The 19,269-nt window shown below is 38.5% G+C and overlaps 1 protein-coding gene across 2 annotated transcripts in view; it reads right to left on the bottom strand.

Annotated features, from left to right (window-relative positions):
* PTPRN2 (protein tyrosine phosphatase receptor type N2) overlaps positions 1 to 19,269 on the bottom strand; it is a 686,806-nt gene that overhangs the window by 581,857 nt on the left and 85,680 nt on the right. The window lies entirely within an intron of this gene.

Raw genomic sequence — 19,269 nt, 5'->3', positions numbered from 1 at the left:
AGACCTATCGGTCTTCAGTCCTGCCGGCACAGGGGTTTAACTAACTGCGCCACCAAGGGCTCCATAATAGTGATTATGTTTATATATTTTAATGTGCTTTTTAACTCTCATTTTTAAATTTTTAATTTTAACTTAAATGTATTTAATTGTTGTTCTCTAAAGGCATCAAATAGTTGCCATTTGTAAAGCTGCCTTAAGTCCCCTTTGAGGTAGAGAAAGGTGGTATATAAATAAAGTAAATACACAATACTTTCACCATTGGGTTCCTGGTCATTTCCACTTTCACAACGAACTTGGCACTCTGCTCATATATTGAGTAGCTTTGCCTAAGAGCATACCATGCTATCGGTATCCAGTTTATGAATCTGATTAAATGAGTTCCTATCCTTATGATTGATATTGGACTGGACCAAAAGTCCAACTCTTCAGTAGTTCCAGGAAACCTCTAAATAAGCTACAAAAGCTAACCCATTTAAGGGTTGTTGATATGTGACCCTAACAGCTGGCTTTTAGATAAAGGTGCTTCTCAGTATATTTATGTGTCATGGCTTATAATTCATATAAGGCTACAATAAAACAGAAAGTCCAGTGATTCTTGTCCAAAAACACATACTACAAAGCCATTTGGGTTACCAGTTGAACTACAACATTTTTTGTGCAATTTTCACCCATCCTAGTAAACACTCAAGTGTTAATTTACCAGCACTGAGGCAATTTGAAATTGTAAAGAGCTTCCACAAAACAGCTCATGCAAACATTAGACACTGCCATCTATGGTCAGAAGCATAGATCACTCTAAAAACACTTTAAATGTTTACCTTTTATCTGATATTTAAAGAAACTGCATAATGTTTTCCAACAAAAGAAGTATAGAAAATATTCCCTACTGATTTCTGCCAGAACTATGGTAGCTTTATCTTAATATCTCAATCTCAATTTAAAAAAAAAAAAAAGATTAATAAAGTGAAAGTTTAGTTGAACATTTTTCAATTTCCCTGGCAATAGATAGTTACTCAAAGTCTAACAAGTACTGATAGTTTTTTCTACTTTTAAAGCAAGGTTTTGTGTTTAAAATGTTGCATAAAATGGTTTGACATAAAATACGTGTTTAATTTGCAGTTTTCTGGGTAGAGTAAAATCAACTGAGTAACATCAAAAGTGGTGTAGTAGTTTGAACATTGTTCTGTTATTCTAATGCAGGTTCAAATCCCCACTCAGCCATGGAAATCCACTATGGGAACTTAGGCAAGTCACACTATTTCAGTCTTAGAAGAAGGAAAACACAAACTCCTCTGAATAAATATTGCGAAGAATGGTGTGTGACAGGTTTGCTTTAGGGTTCCCTTAAGTCAGAAGCCATTGGAAGACATACAACAATTACAACTTTCCCTATGATAAAGAAATACATTTTCCTGCTGGGTGATATTTTTCATATTCAGCAACTTTGTTTTGCAATATTTTCACAAAATGCTTTTTCCAAAAGACATTGGTTTTGCACAAAATACGTTTCTGTGCAAAATGCAAGTTGTACACAAAGAACAAAAAGCACTCCTCATTTCACTCTTGTACAATGGCAAAAAGTGAGATTGAAAATGTTTCAGTGAGGATGAGAATGTTTTTGAAGAGACTTTGCTTTACTATTTAAGAACAGGCTGGCTGAAATCACTAGAACTAATTTATACACCACAATAATCAATGACTCACAGAAACACCTGGGAAACAGGAAGGCAACAAGTGGTCAGTTGGTGATAGAGTGTGTGCAATACATAGAGAGCCTGATTAAAAACCAAGGCACCAATGGCTTCATTATAGGAACTCCACTGCAAGATAGGAAAGCTACTAGGAGTGCTAATCTAATCTAACTCCATTCTAGAGAACAGCAGAGAGAGGACTGGCACGAAAGAGAAGAAGTGGAAAAACATCCCTAAGAATGGGTTGTTGTAGGTTTTTTCAGAAAAAGCCTACAACAACCCAGTGATTCCTGCCATGAAAGCCTTCGACAATACATCCCTAAGAATATTAGTTTACGTCATAGAGGGGGCAAGTTAGACAGACACAGAGGGAAGACACTTCTGATCATGCAGACTATCTATCCCGATTGCTAGTGCCCACCATGAGGCATTTTTGACTCGTCACTGCAAAGCATTGTTTGAACTCCAATACCGGGGAGCACACTATTATTTATTTTCATTTATATTTTCATTTATTATTTATTTTCATTTATTCATTTATATCCCACTCTTTTCAGCCCGAAAGCAACTCAGGGCAGCATACAAATTGGCAACAATTAGATGCCACAACATGCATACATCAGTTAAAAACATTTAAATCACATAATAAAATCCATATAAAAACCATTAAAACTATAGTAATCAATGTCTTCCAGTTCAACTCCTTATCCATTTACATCATTTAAGCTGTTCCGTGTTTGTTATTTCATCATACTATGTTTATCTGATTAAGCTTGCTCGAAGAGCCAGGTTTTTACTCTTTTCCAAAAGGTCAGAAGAGAAGGGGTCAATCTCAAATCCCTAGGAAGGGAGTTCCACAGTCAAGGGGCCACCACTGAGAAGGCCCTGTCTCTCGTCCCCGCCAAATGCGCCTGCGAGGAAGGTGGGATCGAGAGCAGGACCTCCCCAGATGATCTTAAATTCCTGGATGGTTTGTAAGGAGAGATACCTTCAGACAGGTAAGCTGGGCCGGAACTCAGCTAGTCCCTCCTTATCTGCAGGTGATATGTTCCAAGATATTCAGTGGATATCTCAAACCACAGATAGTACTGAACCCTATAATAAAAAATTGGGTGTGCCTTATATTCAATGACACCTTAGATTCTCCAGGTTTTGAGACGGGGCATTAATTACCTTACCTTCAAGGGAGGAAAACATGGAAGAAGAGGAGGAGGAGGAAAGAGGCCCCAAACGGCTTGCGTTCAGGGATTTTTTTTTTGTCCAGCTCTGAGAGAGTAGGAGGAAGGGAAGGAAAAAGGATTGTGTTACAAAACTGCATTGAAACAAAAAAAAGCATAGAGAGGAAAATTTTTAAAATATTATAAGAAAATTAGTTCCCCCCGATTTTTATATCAACGCTTCAAAAATGTGATGCCTTACATTTGATGGTGTCTTATGTTTGGTGAAATAAAATTGAACAGTTTAATAAAAGTTATGGTAATTTATTTATTTACTGTATTTTAACCTCACGGTATCTCACCCCGAAGGGGACTCAGAGCCAATGTAATCACTCACTTCATTTAATATTTTAATTTCCATTTAATATTCTTGGAACACATTTGACAACAGGTAACTGAAACCACAGAAAGCAAAACCACAGATGAGAAGGGGCTACTGTATTTATTTTTCTCCATCGTCATGGCATAGTTCCTTTGAAGTCATAGTTTCTACTACAGTGTCTAGAAGGCTTTTTGGCCCCTGTGGAACTTACAAGAGTAGGCTCCACATTCCTCTCATATGAACTCAAAGCTTACAATTGCTTCATAACATTCTCCATCTTAAAAGAAGTTATATTTTTAAAAATATACTATTAAAACCAGAGAAAAGGGATGTTGTATTTCATAATCAAGCACTGATGTTTATAGTGTATCCTGGGTGTGGTGAAACCAAAATTTAATCTGCATGTAGAATGTCCTTTCTTAATAAGAGGGAATAAAATAATGCAAATACTTCAATATGTTTAGCAAATCATAACGCAACTTTAACCTCTTAATAAAAATAATTCCTGGATAGAATCAAGGCTCAATTTTTTCAGGATGCTTTTTCATTTGAAAGCATTGCTCAAGTATGCAAATTCTAATTACAGGCGTATTATATATTGCTCATTTAAGACAACCATTTATCAAAGTGTGGTAAAAAAAGAAGAATACCTTGTTTAGTTAATGACAAGGAATAAACAACATTGGTTAAGACAGGAAGGTGCAAAAAAATCCCACTACCACTTAAATTGTATTTTATTTCTTAACAATCCCCATGGGAGAGCAACAAAAGATGGTGTGTTTTTGTCTGTTAGGAAGGCTTCTTATAAAACTCACATGAGAAAAAGAAGACAGCTCCAGGAAAAATGCCAGTGTGCTGTAGAACAACATTATGGAAATGGAAATTGGATACCAAATTGACAAGTTGACCTTGGAGCCTTGGCTTATCAGGAATGAAAATGACTTGTGAGATGAAAATTTGGCCGTAATTTGGTAACGCTCTTCCAAAAGGGTTGAAGGCTTTTCTACTCCAGTTGAATAGGAATGCCATTCATTCACAGCATTAAACAAGGGATTCTTAAATACCATTATTTTAGGGTATTCAATACAATATTGTAACTTTTTCTTAAGCCGTATGAAGAACAAAGCACACTTACATTGTCAATGAGAAATCAGCAGGGAGAAGGAATAACATCTATAATTAAATAATTTTTACAATAAACTCTTGTGCTCACTTGAGAGCAAAGTATTTAAGACTGCAGTTCATGACTATACATAGTTTGGCCCTTATTGATTCATCTTGAGTTGACGCATCTCTAAAACAAAGACACACAGAAATGGGAGGTCTGCATCATCAGTACTAGTTTGCACATGTGAAATGTCTCCTCCAAAAGCGCAAAAGAATCAGGGGCACAGAAAAACCTTAATTGCAGCCCCCTCCTCTATTATTTCCTCTTCTTATAGTCAGAAGAGAAAAAACACAGGCATTGACTCCTTCAGTTTCAAGTTGAAAGCAGTTCTGTATTGATACAGAACATGATATATGCTCTGGGCTTGTTAAAAAGAAATAATATGGAGATATTGTACGTTTTATCGTGCCATAAGTCTCTTAGTAGAAGGAAAGAATGGGCAGTTGATTCCAGCTTTGAAAATAAGTCATTTTATCATATCTAGGCTACATTTTTGCCCACATTCATAACATTCAATTACGCACTTACCAACATTTGGAGGTGAGAAAGGTTTGACCTCCAAAACAACTTTTAAGCCAGGCCACTGCCATGTCCCCTAATATTTAAAAGATCGAAACTGGGAAATAAGCACTAAAATATCATTCATCTAGTTAATACAAATTGTCTATCTTTTGCACAGGGATGTTTCACAGTTGGCCTTTGGAACCAAAAGCCACTTTTGGAACTTCGCAGACCATGAAATGGCAGCTGATTCCAAGCCATCACTGTATGCTCTGTGCCAACCTTTGTGGGATATGGAAATTGGGCCTACTTGGATCACGTTTCCAAAATTAACAGGTGCATTACGGAAGGTATCCACAACACCAAACATCACACCCAATGTTTTCTCCTACATTGAAAGGCTTATGTGGCTTTTATATGAATAAACAAGCACCAATATTAGCAAAGAGAAAGTTGTTGTAGTTCAGCCTTTAATTGTGCATGCACCTGATCTCGCTGAGGATTCTGGGCCTGTTGGTCATTCTGATGACACTGGGGATTCTGGTTTGCAGGCCAGCAAGAGATTTTCCAAGAGGAGATTTTAAGCTCTGAAAATGAGCAGTCTGTGTCTGAAGGCCACATTCCTGAAGGCAGTTCGCTAGGGAAGCAAAGTCAGAAGCAAATCTGAGCTCAGATGATGAAAATAAAAGTCCGGGTGTACAGTTTAATGAGGAGTTATATAGGAGATTTATGTTCTGTCAACATATTGCTTCCTGAGAGAGAGTACAAAAGTCAAGACGATTATTAGAGAAGAAATCTTTTATCAGGTTCCCAAGGGAGAAGGCATGATTTTCTCTCTACATTACCTAGCCCAGCAGATGGGCCAGTTAGTCCAGGCAACATTGGTGTTGAGTAAAGAACTGTGGTCAAGTCAAGGGATTTCTTGTTCCATGTTTTCTTTGGTTCATGTCTCATGATTCCAAGTTTTGAGGACTCTTCATGGATTTAATGTTTTGGGTTTATTCTGTTTTTGTATTCCTGGGTTTTTTTATGCCACTCCTATACTTTGATTTCTGTGGATTCCTGATATTTGGACTTTGGTTTTTTATACTATTTTGCTGAATTGCTTCTCTTCAATAACCTGGTTTGCGATTTCATCTTGAACTGGAGTGTGTGTTAAGTACAGAGGTGGTTCCACGCCTTGAAGTTCAACAAAAGTAAGGTTAAAGTAACTTACAAGAATAATGTGTTATTCCCTCATATTCCAAACATGACCCCTTCTGCTTCTGTATTCCTGTTTTTTTGTTTTGTTTTTTATGCTACTCCTGTACTTTCATTTCTGTGGATTCCTGATATTTGGACTTTGGTTTTTAATACTATTTTGCTGAATAGCTTCTCTTTAATAACCTGGTTTGCTATTTCACCTTGAGCTGGAGTGTGTGTTAAGTATAGAAGTGGTTCTCAGAACCAATGTGTTATTCCTTCACATTCCAGACATGACCCCTTTACCTGGTGGCAGATCAAAAGAAAACATGATTCCTCCACTTCAGCTTTCCCATACTATCACCCCACCTCATATACTTCCACTATTTTTACATATATAATGAAGATCACGCTTAAAACATCACTTGCTTGACAGGGAAAAGAGCAGATCTGTGATTGCGATTATACGTGTCAATGTACAACCAAAGTATAATTAATGCAAATGTCTATATATGTTCATAGTTGTCTTCCATGAAGACATCTCTCCTGTATAATCTACCTGTTCTTTCAATATTCAAAGAGCCAATGAATTAATTATTTTGGGAAACTTTGAACAACTTTTAGACTATTCCAATAACCAAATTCTTAACATTAGACAATTACAACATAACACCATTTTTTTCCAGAGGCACATATACAAAAATGAATTGTGTATCTTAAAATAGAATTGTAATGTGTTAGTACATTTATCAGAACTAAAATTGGCTGCAGATCTTTTCTGAGTATATTACTGACACACAGGGATTTATTGTTGTGCACTACGAAGAAAACCCCTACCTAACACTACCAACTAAAACGGTAACTCCTGTATGCTACCATTACCATAAATCACAATCTATTGCAAGGAGCACCTGCTCATGCAAAATAGATACTCTATAATACAGCCGAATTTAAGCCTGAAATAATATCTCTTTGTTTTAAGAAGAGTGAAAGAAAAGCAAAAGGCTGCCTCCAGTTTTTCAAATGAAGCCAACTTTCAAAGTCAGATAAAACTGATAATTTCTTGAAGGGGGACATTAACACAAAAATTGTCAAACTGAATAGGGCATAAAATGAAAGTCTCAATTCTTTTTCCTGTACAGAATACTTAATTAACATATTTATTGAATTATCCTGGCAATGAAGACAGGAATACATTGAGATTCATTGATTTGTCCTCCTCCTTGGTAACTTAAAAGCTACACAGATGCTTATTATAAAGCCGCAGTTCCTTGTCTTGTTTTCCTCACCTTCTTCTTAAAACAGCCCCCAACCTGGCAATTTCAAACTTAATAATAATTATATATTCAGCATGTGCGGTTAAATGACATTAACTACATAGATCCCATCAGAATGCAGTGTGTTCAAGAGGCAATCACGTGCTGATCTTACAAATTTAAAATGAAACAAGAAGCTCCATAGACCTCCCGACTCTTCAGGCTGTTTAACAACAGAGTACTAGAGATCATTCTGAATGTCATTATACATCAAAAAGATGAAAGATGTGCCTCCTCTGTCATATCTGATGTACCGTTTACAGAACACAATTTAATTGTGCATTATAGCAATGCCTGCCAAGAACCACTGTCACTAAAGCTACAACGTACTGACACTGTGTACTGAAGAAAAAAATAGTGGAAGAAATACAGAGGATGGTAATGAAAATGAGGGAGGAGACGCCAAGTAGAAACCCTTCAGTACAGAATAAAACCTAATATGGGTCTGAAAAGAAGGGTTTAGAGAAAGTGAATTGGAAACAGCTGTTGATCCTCTGCTGTAATGTACTACCAAGGTGTCAGCAATGAAGGGAAGCTTATCAATTATGAACACAAAGCATTTAATATATTCCCCATTCCCTACCTGTTCTCCCATTCACCTGACAAAACTGAATTTGGTTCCATCAAAGTGGCTTCCAACAGTATTAACCTGATTGCTAAAGGATTTTAGTTTTTGAAGAAAGTGAGTAACATCGTTAGGCAAAACAGTACGTCCGTATTTAACATCTATGGAAAATGCCAATTCCCCTGTAATCCTATTTTCTATGATCTACATACAAGAAGACCAGATTTGGGTTTAGCACAGCAGGCTAAACCACTGTACTGCAGAAAAACCCTGCTGATCAAAAGGTTGCACTTCGAGCCTGGGTTGGGGTGAGCACCCGCTGTTAGCCCCAGCTCCCCTGCCCACCTAGCAGGTTGAAAGCAGAAATGTGAGTAGATAAAACAGGTACTGTTTTTAGTAGGGAAATAATAAAGGTATCCTTTAGGACAGGTGTCCTCAAACTAAGGCCTGAGGGCCGGATATGGCCCTCCAAGGTCATTTACCCGGCCCTCGCTCAGAGTCAATCTAAGTCTGAAATGACTTGAAAGCACACAACACCAACAACAATCTTTATCTCATCAGCCAAAAGCAGGCCCGCACTCGCCATTGAAATACTAATAAATTTATATTTGTTAAAATTGTTCTTCATTTTAATTATTGTATCGCATTTAAGTGGGTTTTTTGCACTACAAATAAGATATGTGCAGTGTGCATAGGAATTAATTCATGTTTTCTTTTAATTATAATCCGGCCCTCCAACAGTTTGAGGGACTGTGACCTGGCCCTCTGTTTAAAAAGTTTGTGGACCCCTGCTTTAGGACATCAATTGGATGAAAGCTCCTCAGCATTAAAGATGGAGTGTCAACAACCCCTGTGGCTGGAGTCAAGCACAGCCTCCAAGATGCCAGAAATAAGATGGGAAAAACTGCCTTTACTTCTGGGTTGTTGTAGGTTTTTTCAGGCTATATGGCCATGTTCTAGGGGCATTCTCTCCTGACATTTCGCCTGCATCTAAGGCAAGCATCCTCAGAGGTTGTGACCTCACAACCTCTGAGGATGCTTGCCATAGATGCAGGTGAAACATCAGGAGAGAATGCCTCTAGAACATGGCCAATAGCCCAAAAAACCTACAACAACCCAGTGATTCCAGCCATGAAAGCCTTCAACAATACACTGAACATCTCTATGGGAAGAAACTGTTCCAAGACACACGAAAATTGCCTTTACTTCTGTTTGTGTTAATTGTATAATCAGCATCGAATGCTTGTTAATATGTGTGTTCTGTAAGAAGGGGTAAGAAGGGTGGGGTATAAATACTGTAAATAAATAATAAATCAATAAAATTTTAAATATAATCTTTTCAGAAAAATATGTATTATATTGTCTGCTACATGATGTTGTATAATATGTGATCTGGAATACAACTCGAGTTCTTCCTATGTATTTTAAGACCTCGCTGTTATCCCTGCACAGAAATGCTTGCTGTTTTGGGTTGCAAGATACCTACATACAATTTTTACCTCCTGCCGAGGCTGGCAAATTGCCGTACGATGCAATCTCAAAAAGGCCTATCAGTTAAAAGCTGATCCACTTCAATCGGAAAGTGCTAATACATTTGCAGCGACATGAGTGTAGTGCAGAGTAATGGAAAGCACAGAAGGTAGACTGGTAGGTTTTGCACACTTTAGACAAGCTTCCTTAACTGTTGGATTTTTTCTTTAGCTAATGATGTTGTACAATAATACATATCTCTTCTTAGTTTCATTGAACTCCATAACATATTTTAGAATGCCCTCAAATGCATTGATGGGTTATATCGGACAATACTTGGGATGAGTGATTTCGGGTAACATACAGTTAGTGCAAAATGCAGCAGCATAAAAACTATGTTCCAGAAGTATGGAACACTTATAACCACTTTAAAACAATTGTATTTACATGAAGCAAATTTCTAACCAAAAGTGCTAGTTTCATCAGATAAACCCTTAAATACAATGATGTAGTAGAGCCAGAACTTGCAGTGTTAGTGAGCACTGATAATTTGCAAGGGCCATAATATGATCTGCCTTGTGTTCAGCTCTTTCTGAAATCAATTCCAAGCCCTACCGTAGCATCAGAGGATTTTTTCCCCAGAAGAAAATATATTATTTTGAGCTATTCCTCTTATTACACTTTGTTTGTTTGTGAGTGGCTTGCTCTTAAACGGGCAATTGTCATAGACATCTGCACTTCCAAATTTACTCCTGCTGCCCTATTGCCAGAGGTTAGAACTATGATTACCAGACACTTAGAAATAACCACGGAAAAGATATTGCAGGTTCTGAGTTAAAGTACATGATCTGAAAAAGAAATATAGACAATGGTTGCAAAAGGCAACTGCATTGAGGGCTGTAACCCAAGTGATCGAATTAATGCGGATAATCCATTTGTCTATATGATAACTCAGTGGCTTTCATAGGTTTGCAATATAATTTGCATAATTAATACCATTTTTAATCATAATCATTATCATAATTTTATTTCTTACCCACCTCTCCTTGTGTCTCGAGGTGGGTCACACCACAGTCAAACCACACAAACATTGCAAAAATTCTATAAACACACATATTAAAATGTAGTTCTATAAAAGATATTTATTAAAACATATTTCTATAAAATACATATTAAATACACAAGACATAGGTTAAAACACAAGGCACGGGTTTAAAAATCATACTTAAAACTAGCTGGGTAAGCCTGCCAGAAAAGATAGGACTTTAAATAAGTTTTAAAATTCCAACACCTCATTCAGCTGCCAGAGCTCTTCCAGCAGGTTGTTCCACAGTCTTGGGGCAGTCAATTAAAAGTTCCTCTGGGTAACAGTCACCAATTAGGTTCTGGCTGGTTGGAATAACTGCCCCCCCCCCCCCCGAGGACCTCAGTGTTCAGGGCAGATTGTATGGAAGAAGGCGATCCTGTAGGTAACCTGGATCCAAACCATGTGAGGGCCGGTGGGCTTTCCAGTGTGGGAAATGAGGGGATTTTAGATCATGGTTCTGGATCATGAAAATGGATCTCTGTCTGGGAAGAGAGAAACATTTCAGAGCAGTGTGGTGATGGAGATGCTGTGGCTTGAGAAGATAGGGAGAACCTTTCCCCTAGTCGTTCCTTGGCAATGGAAGATAAGGAGCTAGAAGGAAGAGATCTTTCCCCTTGGAAAACACTTTAGGTCAGAAGGAGTTGGAGGCTTGATCTCTGGGAGGAGGGAGCCAGATTACGGAGGTCACATAGACTTTGTGAGAAATCCTTGAAACGAGAGCAGATGTCAAAGATATGACTTAATGGTCCTTAAATTAAAGGGTTGTTTATTAAAAAGGTTAGAGCAGGCAACGCTGCGTTATTGTATACACCTTGGTCTTGTTCCACGTTCAAGTCTATGTTTAAGTTCCTTGGGAAAGTTTTGTGGTAACATTCATGGATTCATGTTTTGAAAGAAGTTCCTGTTTCTTTGATGTTTTGATTCCTGATTTTCCATGAACCTTGTTACATTTGAACAGAACTCTGATGCAAAGGTGAATCCAGGCCAGAGTGCAACATATGTTCTCAACTCAGTCAACAAATTGTGCAAATTATAAAAGTTATAACGGTACCTACCACTTTGATCAACAAAAGTGAGGAGGAGCTGAGGCAACTTCTAATCAAGATGAAAGAAGAAAGCGCAAAAGCTGGATTGCAGTTAAACATTAAAAAAACCAAGATTATGACAAGAATGATTGACAACTGGGAAATAGAAGGAGAAAACATGAAGGCCGTGACAGACTTTGTATTTCTAGGTGCAAAGATTACTGCAGACGCAGACTGCAGCCAGGAAATCAGAAGACGCTTACTTCTTGGGAGGAGAGCAATGACCAATCTTGATAAAATAGTGAAGAGTAGAGACATCACACTGGCAACAAAGATCCGCATAGTTAAAGCAATGGTATTCCCCACAGTCACCTACTGATGTGAGAGCTGGATCATAGGGAAGGCTGAGCAAAGGAAGATGGATGCTTTTGAACTGTGGTGCTGAAGGAAAGTTCTGAGAGTGCCTTGGACTGTGAGAAGATCCAACCAGTCCATACTTCAAGAAATAAAGCCTGACTGCTCATTGGAGGGAAGAATAGTAGAGGCCAAGATGAAGTACTTTGACCACCTCATGAGAAAGAAGGAAAGCTTAGACAAGACAATGATGCTGGGGAAAATGGAAGAAAAAAGGAAGAGGGGCCAACCAAGGGCAAGATGGATGGATGGTATCCTTGAAGTGACTGGATTGACCTTGAAGGAGCTGGGGGTGGTGATGGCTGACAGGGAGCTGTGGCGTGGACTGGTCCATGAAATCACGAAGAGTTGGAAACGACTGAACGAATGAACAACAACCACAAAGTGGTGAACAGCACCAGCCTTTGTTTGTGGGGTCAGAGAGGGGAGCATTTTTTACACAACAAACCCAGGGACACAGTACTGTGACCTGACATACAGTTTTGAAAGCTCTGGTGTATGGTATAGTAGGGGGCAGAGTATTAGTTAGGCCTACTTTTAATAGTAACTCCTAAGCAACCAGAAACTAAATTTATCTGGCATCTAACAATCCCCATGATTGCCATAGGTTATCACCACCACTATTCTATGATTATGCCAAAGGTCTGAAATATAAGACTGCATCTGTACCTCAATTGTTCTGCACTCAAATATATGAAATCTATATAGTCAAGTCTATAATGTTATGTTTTAGAGCAGAGAGGAGAAATAATATTGCTATGTTTTTTTCTCTGAATATTGTTGTTTCTCAGGCTCTCAGACCAATTTTGTTAAATCTTATATAAGCCATTTTAATTTACCCACCAGTAAGATAACAGTGTTGTTCCTGATACATTATTCCCTCACGCGCTAAAAGCAGTAACACAATTAAACTTTTCACATCTTAGAGAAACTTTTGCTTTTTTCCTTCCCCTTTGGGGAATTGCTATATTATATACATAAAACAAGACAGCAATATTGAATCAGACCAAAGCTTTCCTTTAAAAAAGCATTTTCAGTCTTAAGTCTAGCCCATTAATTTATTCGATGTTGTGCTGGGCCATGATTATTACAGTTAAAAATTCAATACAGCCACATCAGATATTTTGTGATATTGTGACAAATACTCCCTCTGCTGTTACAAAAAAGATACACATTCAACTCAAGGATTTACAAATACTGATAACGAACATAATAAGAAAAAGTCACAGGGACTGAAATATCCAGTGTGGTTCAAGTTTGGACTAGGAATCTGTTAGATCAGTTTTCAAATCTCTGCCCAGGAAAGCAATGGAAAGCCTCCTTTGAAGTAAATCTTGACAAAGAAAACCAGTGATAGCTTTATCTTAGATTTGCCATAAGTTGGAAACGACATTGAAGCTCGTGTTTCAAAAGTATTTCTTTCCCTGACATAAAACAGAATGAATGGTAATATCATATAGGATTCCTGGTACAAAAAAGGAACACTTCTTATTTCCAGGTCGCAGTCTTACACAGAGCAAAGCCCCACTCAACTTTGTGGAGATCTATGCACATTTCTTAGGGTACATTTGCACTGTAGAATTTATGTCATTTGACACCACTTTAACTGCTATATCTTATTTCAATGGAAGCATGGGAATTAAAAGTTTTATAAAAGCTTTAGCATTCTCTGCCAGAGAGTGCTGTTTCATCACCAAACTTCGACTTCCATGATTCCATAATATTGAGCCAGGGCAATTAAAGTGATGTGCTTTAATCTTACAGTGTAAAATCACCCTATGTTGGCAACAAGTTGGGAATAAATGATGATGATGATGATGATAATAACAGCAACACAACAGCAACAGCAACAACACTATATTTACTTTATTTACTATATTTATATTCTCCCCGAGAGGACTCAGAGTGAATTACAACAGTCACAGATAGGCAAACATGCAGTACCTTTAATACAGTGGAATAACAATTACACACAAATACACAGAACAAAGGTAAAGGCTTCCCCTTTCATCTCTGGCTTTCTGGAGGTAATACTCAACTCTGGCCATGGGGAGTGCTCGTGTTCCATTTCCAAACCGAGGAGCCTGCTTTCCGTAGAACCTCCTGGTCATGTTGCTAGCATGACTGCATGGGTGCCTTTACCATATTTGCATGTTTTTGAATTGCTAGGTTGGCAGGAGAGCTCATCCCAACCCACAGCTTCGAACTGCCAACCTTTAAGTCAGCAGATTTAGCAGTTCAATGGTTTAACCCATTGTGCCACTGCAGCCACTTGCACCACTGCAGCCCCAAAATATATGCTCCATTCCACACATTAAATAAATCTCTAGTGCTGCCAGCTTTATCAATGAGAAATTTTGCATGTTTTGAGTTTCATGAAGATGACAAAGCCAAGCCCCTTTTATGAAACAAGCATAATGTGTTTTATTTCATGAAATTCAAAAACTGAAAATTTTGGTGCACTTGAGTATCACTTAAAATAGTATCATATGCAGGAACACGTTGAAAGTAATACAGATGCCTTTCCTATCTGCTCTTAAAGGATCTTGATACAGACCAGATATGAAACCTATAAATAGCACTGTACACACCTATGTAAATGTCGAATTTTGAGATCACATACAGAAAAAAAATGAGAAAGTATGTTATCTGAGCAAAAAGGTCTAGAACAGCTAATTTAAGAACAGGTCTGCCCCATGTAAAGCCAGGAAAGCATAACTTGTTAAATAATTTGATCAATATTCTCTTGTTTATTTCAAAAGGAGACCAGGTTCACTCAAACACTTGTGGAAAACTCTTCTCTATTCAAGTGAATTGGAAAGTTCATGTTACCAATGGAAGTCTATGTATGCATACAAAATGTCAGAACTACAAGAGAATGAGACAAATGTTTCTAGACACACATGAATTCAACTCTGTAGGGTTTTTAATGTCTATCACTCTGCCTTACCTTAGTCCCATGAGAGTTGGGATCAACTGACTATGTTTTCTCAAAACATCTGATATGTCTAGTGCAAACACCAATGTGTTGTAGGAAGATATATGTTAGGGACTTGTCCTGCGTCATGGATCTCCCACCCCTTAGAAAATCATATTCTTTAAAAATAAGGTTGATGATTCTTAAAGATTTAAAATTGTTTGTTGATGATGCTTGAGATTCCCTCTCACAAAGAAAGAAAAACATTTAATGGCATTATTTGAATGGATGAAGTTTCATACAGCATGTGTCATTGCTTAAGGTTTTAAAATCCAGATTAACTGGATAATATGACAGACTAATATAATTCAGTTAAAAGAAGATCATGTGGATTATCTGCTTTGATAATTTGGATTATATGGCAGTGCAGAAGGGGCCTATTTCATCTGTATTTGTTAATATGAACAAGACAAAGAATTCAGCATCTTCCTTCCAAACGATAGATCAAAATTAGGATCCAGGAATCTGAGTCCTTTATTTACTCCACAATTGATTACTTGCATTTCCATCCTGCTTAATTCAACTAGGCATACTGAAAGTCTGCATATTCCAGGATTAATACCATGCTCTTATATTGTATTTTTTCACAAATACACACACACAGCAGAAATAGTATGATGGCCACAGAGAATGCAGAGTGGATTTGCAAACTTGGTTAATAAAAGTTATCACTGTGAGTAATTATTTTTCTTTGATGCTTTGTTTCTCTATGGGCCCTTCCACACAGCCATATAACCCAGAATATCAAGGCAGAAAATCCCACAATATCTGCTTTGAATTGGGTTATCTGAGTCCACACTGCCATATATTCCACTTCAAAGCAGATAATGTGGGATTGTATTCAGCTGTGTGGAAGGGGCATATGTTGGGGAAGGGATTTCCATCATGTCCAGGTGTGACCCTAACAATGCCATGCCACTACAATAGCGCAATTCTCATTAGTAAGACATCATTGTGTTACTATTTAGCTAATGTATACTATTAAAATGTGGCAAAGTTGGTCATGCTGCCCATGCAGTACTAAGAAACAACCACAGGATGGCAGAAAGAGCAGCCGATAAATCTATCAGCTTCATACAAACTGCCAGGAAATGCTAGTAAATGCCTGTTCAACCAGATGTTTCTGAATACAGCCCTGTGGAGTTACAGATGCACCATACGTCCCAACTCTATGGAGCCCTCTACCGTGGAAGATGAGAGAACATTGCAGAGGTCTAGATGTCAAAACGAACATCAATGAGTCTTGCTCTTATTCAGTATCTAGGGTTGTAAAATCTGTCAACAGCCTTTTCAGGACTTCTCTGCCAATTCAACAATTCAACAATTTCAATTCAACAATGATCTGCCAATAAAACTTTAGCAAAAAAAACAAACAAACCCAACAGCTACATTTTGGTTTTAGATGTAGACCAGTTTTGGGCAAACTCCCAATGGTTGTTAGGAATTGTGAGAGTTGAAGGTTGAAATTTCACCTGGAGGGGTGAAATTTGCCCATTCCTGATATATACCCATGAAAAAACACAAGGCAAGGGTAATCATTTGAAACTTCATTGCTTTGAAGGCTGTCAGTGTTGGAATGAAGACTAACATGATGAAAGGTGTTTTGAAACAGATTTACTACAAAAAAATGGAGCATAATACATGTAAACATTAAAACTTTGATTTCCTCTCATGGATTCCCCCATCCTAAACTCTTTTGGCCAGAAAAAATGAAATGTAAAGATACATAATGGGGGACACCTGGCTCGACAGCAGTACATGTGAAAAACATCTTGGAGTCTTTGTGGATAACAAGTGAAACATGAGCCAACAATGTGATATGGCAGCTAAAAAAGCCAATGGGATTTTGGCCTGCATACATAGAAGTATAGTAACTAGATCCAGGGAATTCATGTTACCCCTCTATTCTGCCTTGGCCAGACCGCACCTGGAATACTGTTTCCAATTGGAGGGAGATATTGACAAGCTTGAATGTATCCAGGGGAGGGTGACTAAAATTATCAAGAGTCTGGAGAACAAGCCCTATGAGGAGCAGCTTAAAGTGCTGGGCATGTTTAGCCTGCAAAAGAGAAGACTGAGAGGAGACATGATGGCCATGTATCACTATATGAGATGAAGTCACAGGGAGGAGAGAGCAAGCTTGTTTTCTGCTCCCCCGGAGACTAGGACGTGGAGATTCCACATGAACATGAGCAAGAACTTCCTAACTGTGAGAGCAGTTCAATAGTGGAACTCTCTGCCCCGGAGTGTGGTGGAGGCTCCTTCTTTGGAGGCTTTTAAGCAGAAGCTGGATGGCCATCTGTCAGGGGTGTTTGGAATGCAATTTTCCTGCTTCTTGGCAGGAGGTTGGACTGGGTGGCCCACGAGGTCTCTTCCAACTCTATGATTCTAAATCATATTTGGAGAAGCAATGTTCTATTTCCTTCTATACATTGAAGGTCCACTAGAGAAAATCCATCTGACATAATTGGACACAGTATTCCAGACCACACCTGGAATACTGTGTCCAATTCTGGGCACTGCAAGTGAAGCAAGATGTTGACAAGCTGAAGGAGAGCGACTAAAATGATCAAGGGTCTGGAGAATAAACCCTATTAAGAGTGGCTTAAAGAGCTGGGCATGTTCACTGGGCAGAAGAGAAGGCTGAGAGGAGATATGATGAGAGCCATGGATCAAGATGTGAGGGGAAGTCATGGGGAGGAAGGAGCAAGCTTGTTTTCTTCTACCCTGGAGACTAGGATGTGGAACAATGGCTTCAAATTACAGGAAAGGAGATTCCACCTGAACATTAGAAAGAACTTCGTAACTGTGAGAGCCATTCAGCAGTGGAACTCTCTGCCCCGGAGAGTGGTGGAGGCCCCTTCTTTGGAGGCTTTTAAGCAGAGGCTGGACGGCCATCTGCCAGGGGTGCTTTGAATGCAATTTTCCTGTTTCCTGGTAGGGGGTTGGATTGGATGACCCATGAGGTATCTTCCAACTCTATAATTTTATTATTCTAAGCACTAGCTTAATCACATGTACACATTCACTGTCACATCTTTACAAATAAGAATTACAAAATGAATTGGCTGTTTAGCACACATCGTACACAATATAAAATGTTGTTGTTTTATGCTTGCAAACCATTTTCAACTTATGGCGACCCTAAGGCAAAAGTATTACAGGGGTTTTTTTGGCAGAATTTGTTTGTGGGGGAAGATTGCCCTTGCTTTCCTCTGAGGGTGAGAGTGTATGACTTCTCCAACGAGGTCCAGAGGGTCCAAACCGTAGTATCTCACTGCCTTGTCCAATACTCAAACCACACTGCATTGTTCCTCAATATGAAATATATCATAATTTCATAAATGTATGCTAAGATTTCACCAAAAAAATGATCAAAGCCACAAAAAAGTTTTATTAGCTGTACTGTCATCAAAGGAGCTACTTTCAGGCGATATCAAGCAAAGCTTTGTTCAATCATATTAAATACCAGTACAGTTTATATTACTATCAGTCAATGCAATTGATCGTTCACCTTTCTAAACCTCTGTCACAATTTAAAGAATTGAAGGAACGAGGCACATAGGGATGGAGGAAAAAGGAAAGCGTGTGACAGATATTGTGCATGTCTCAGCATGATCCATCTTTAAAAGGTTTCCATGGATCTGATCACTGAAGGAAAGGTCAGTTCTGACAAGCAACTGACTTGTACTGTGAGAGACTACCAAGGCAGACACATAAAATGCATAAGTTACACAAGAGTTTTCAGACTACTGCTCTTATTGGGATCAGTACTAGTATTCACTAACCTGAACTGTCCAGATTAATAGCTAAACACACAGGAAACACCCCTTTCTTTTTTGAGTTAATGATCATAGTGGGGACACAATTAAACATCCAGCAGTGGCTTCAAAATTAAAGGTCAGTAGAAGGACAATGCTCGGATTTCAGGCAAAACCACAAATATTGTGAGCATAGAATCATAGAGTTGGAAGAGACCTCATAGGTCAACCAGTCCAACCCCCTGCCAAGAAGCAGGGAAATCACACTGAAAGCACTCCCGACAGATGGCCAACCAGCCTCTGCTTAGAAGCCTTCAAAGAAGGAGCCTCCACCACAATCCAGGGCAGAGAGTTCCACTGCTGAACGGCTCTCACAGTTAGGAAGTTCTTTCTAATGTTCAGGTGGAATCTCCTTTCCTGTAGTTTGAAGCCATTGTTTGATTGTATTCTAGTCTCCGGGGCAGCAGAAAACAAGCTTGCTCCCTCTTCCCTATGACTTCCCCTCACATATTCATACATGGCCCTCATCATGTCTGCTCTCAGCCTTCTCTTCTGCAGGCTAAACATGCCCAG

Source organism: Anolis sagrei, chromosome 6 (assembly GCF_037176765.1).
Source record: "Anolis sagrei isolate rAnoSag1 chromosome 6, rAnoSag1.mat, whole genome shotgun sequence".
NCBI classification, from domain to species: Eukaryota; Metazoa; Chordata; class Lepidosauria; order Squamata; family Dactyloidae; genus Anolis; species Anolis sagrei.
This window is presented reverse-complemented; position numbering and strand designations above follow the sequence as displayed.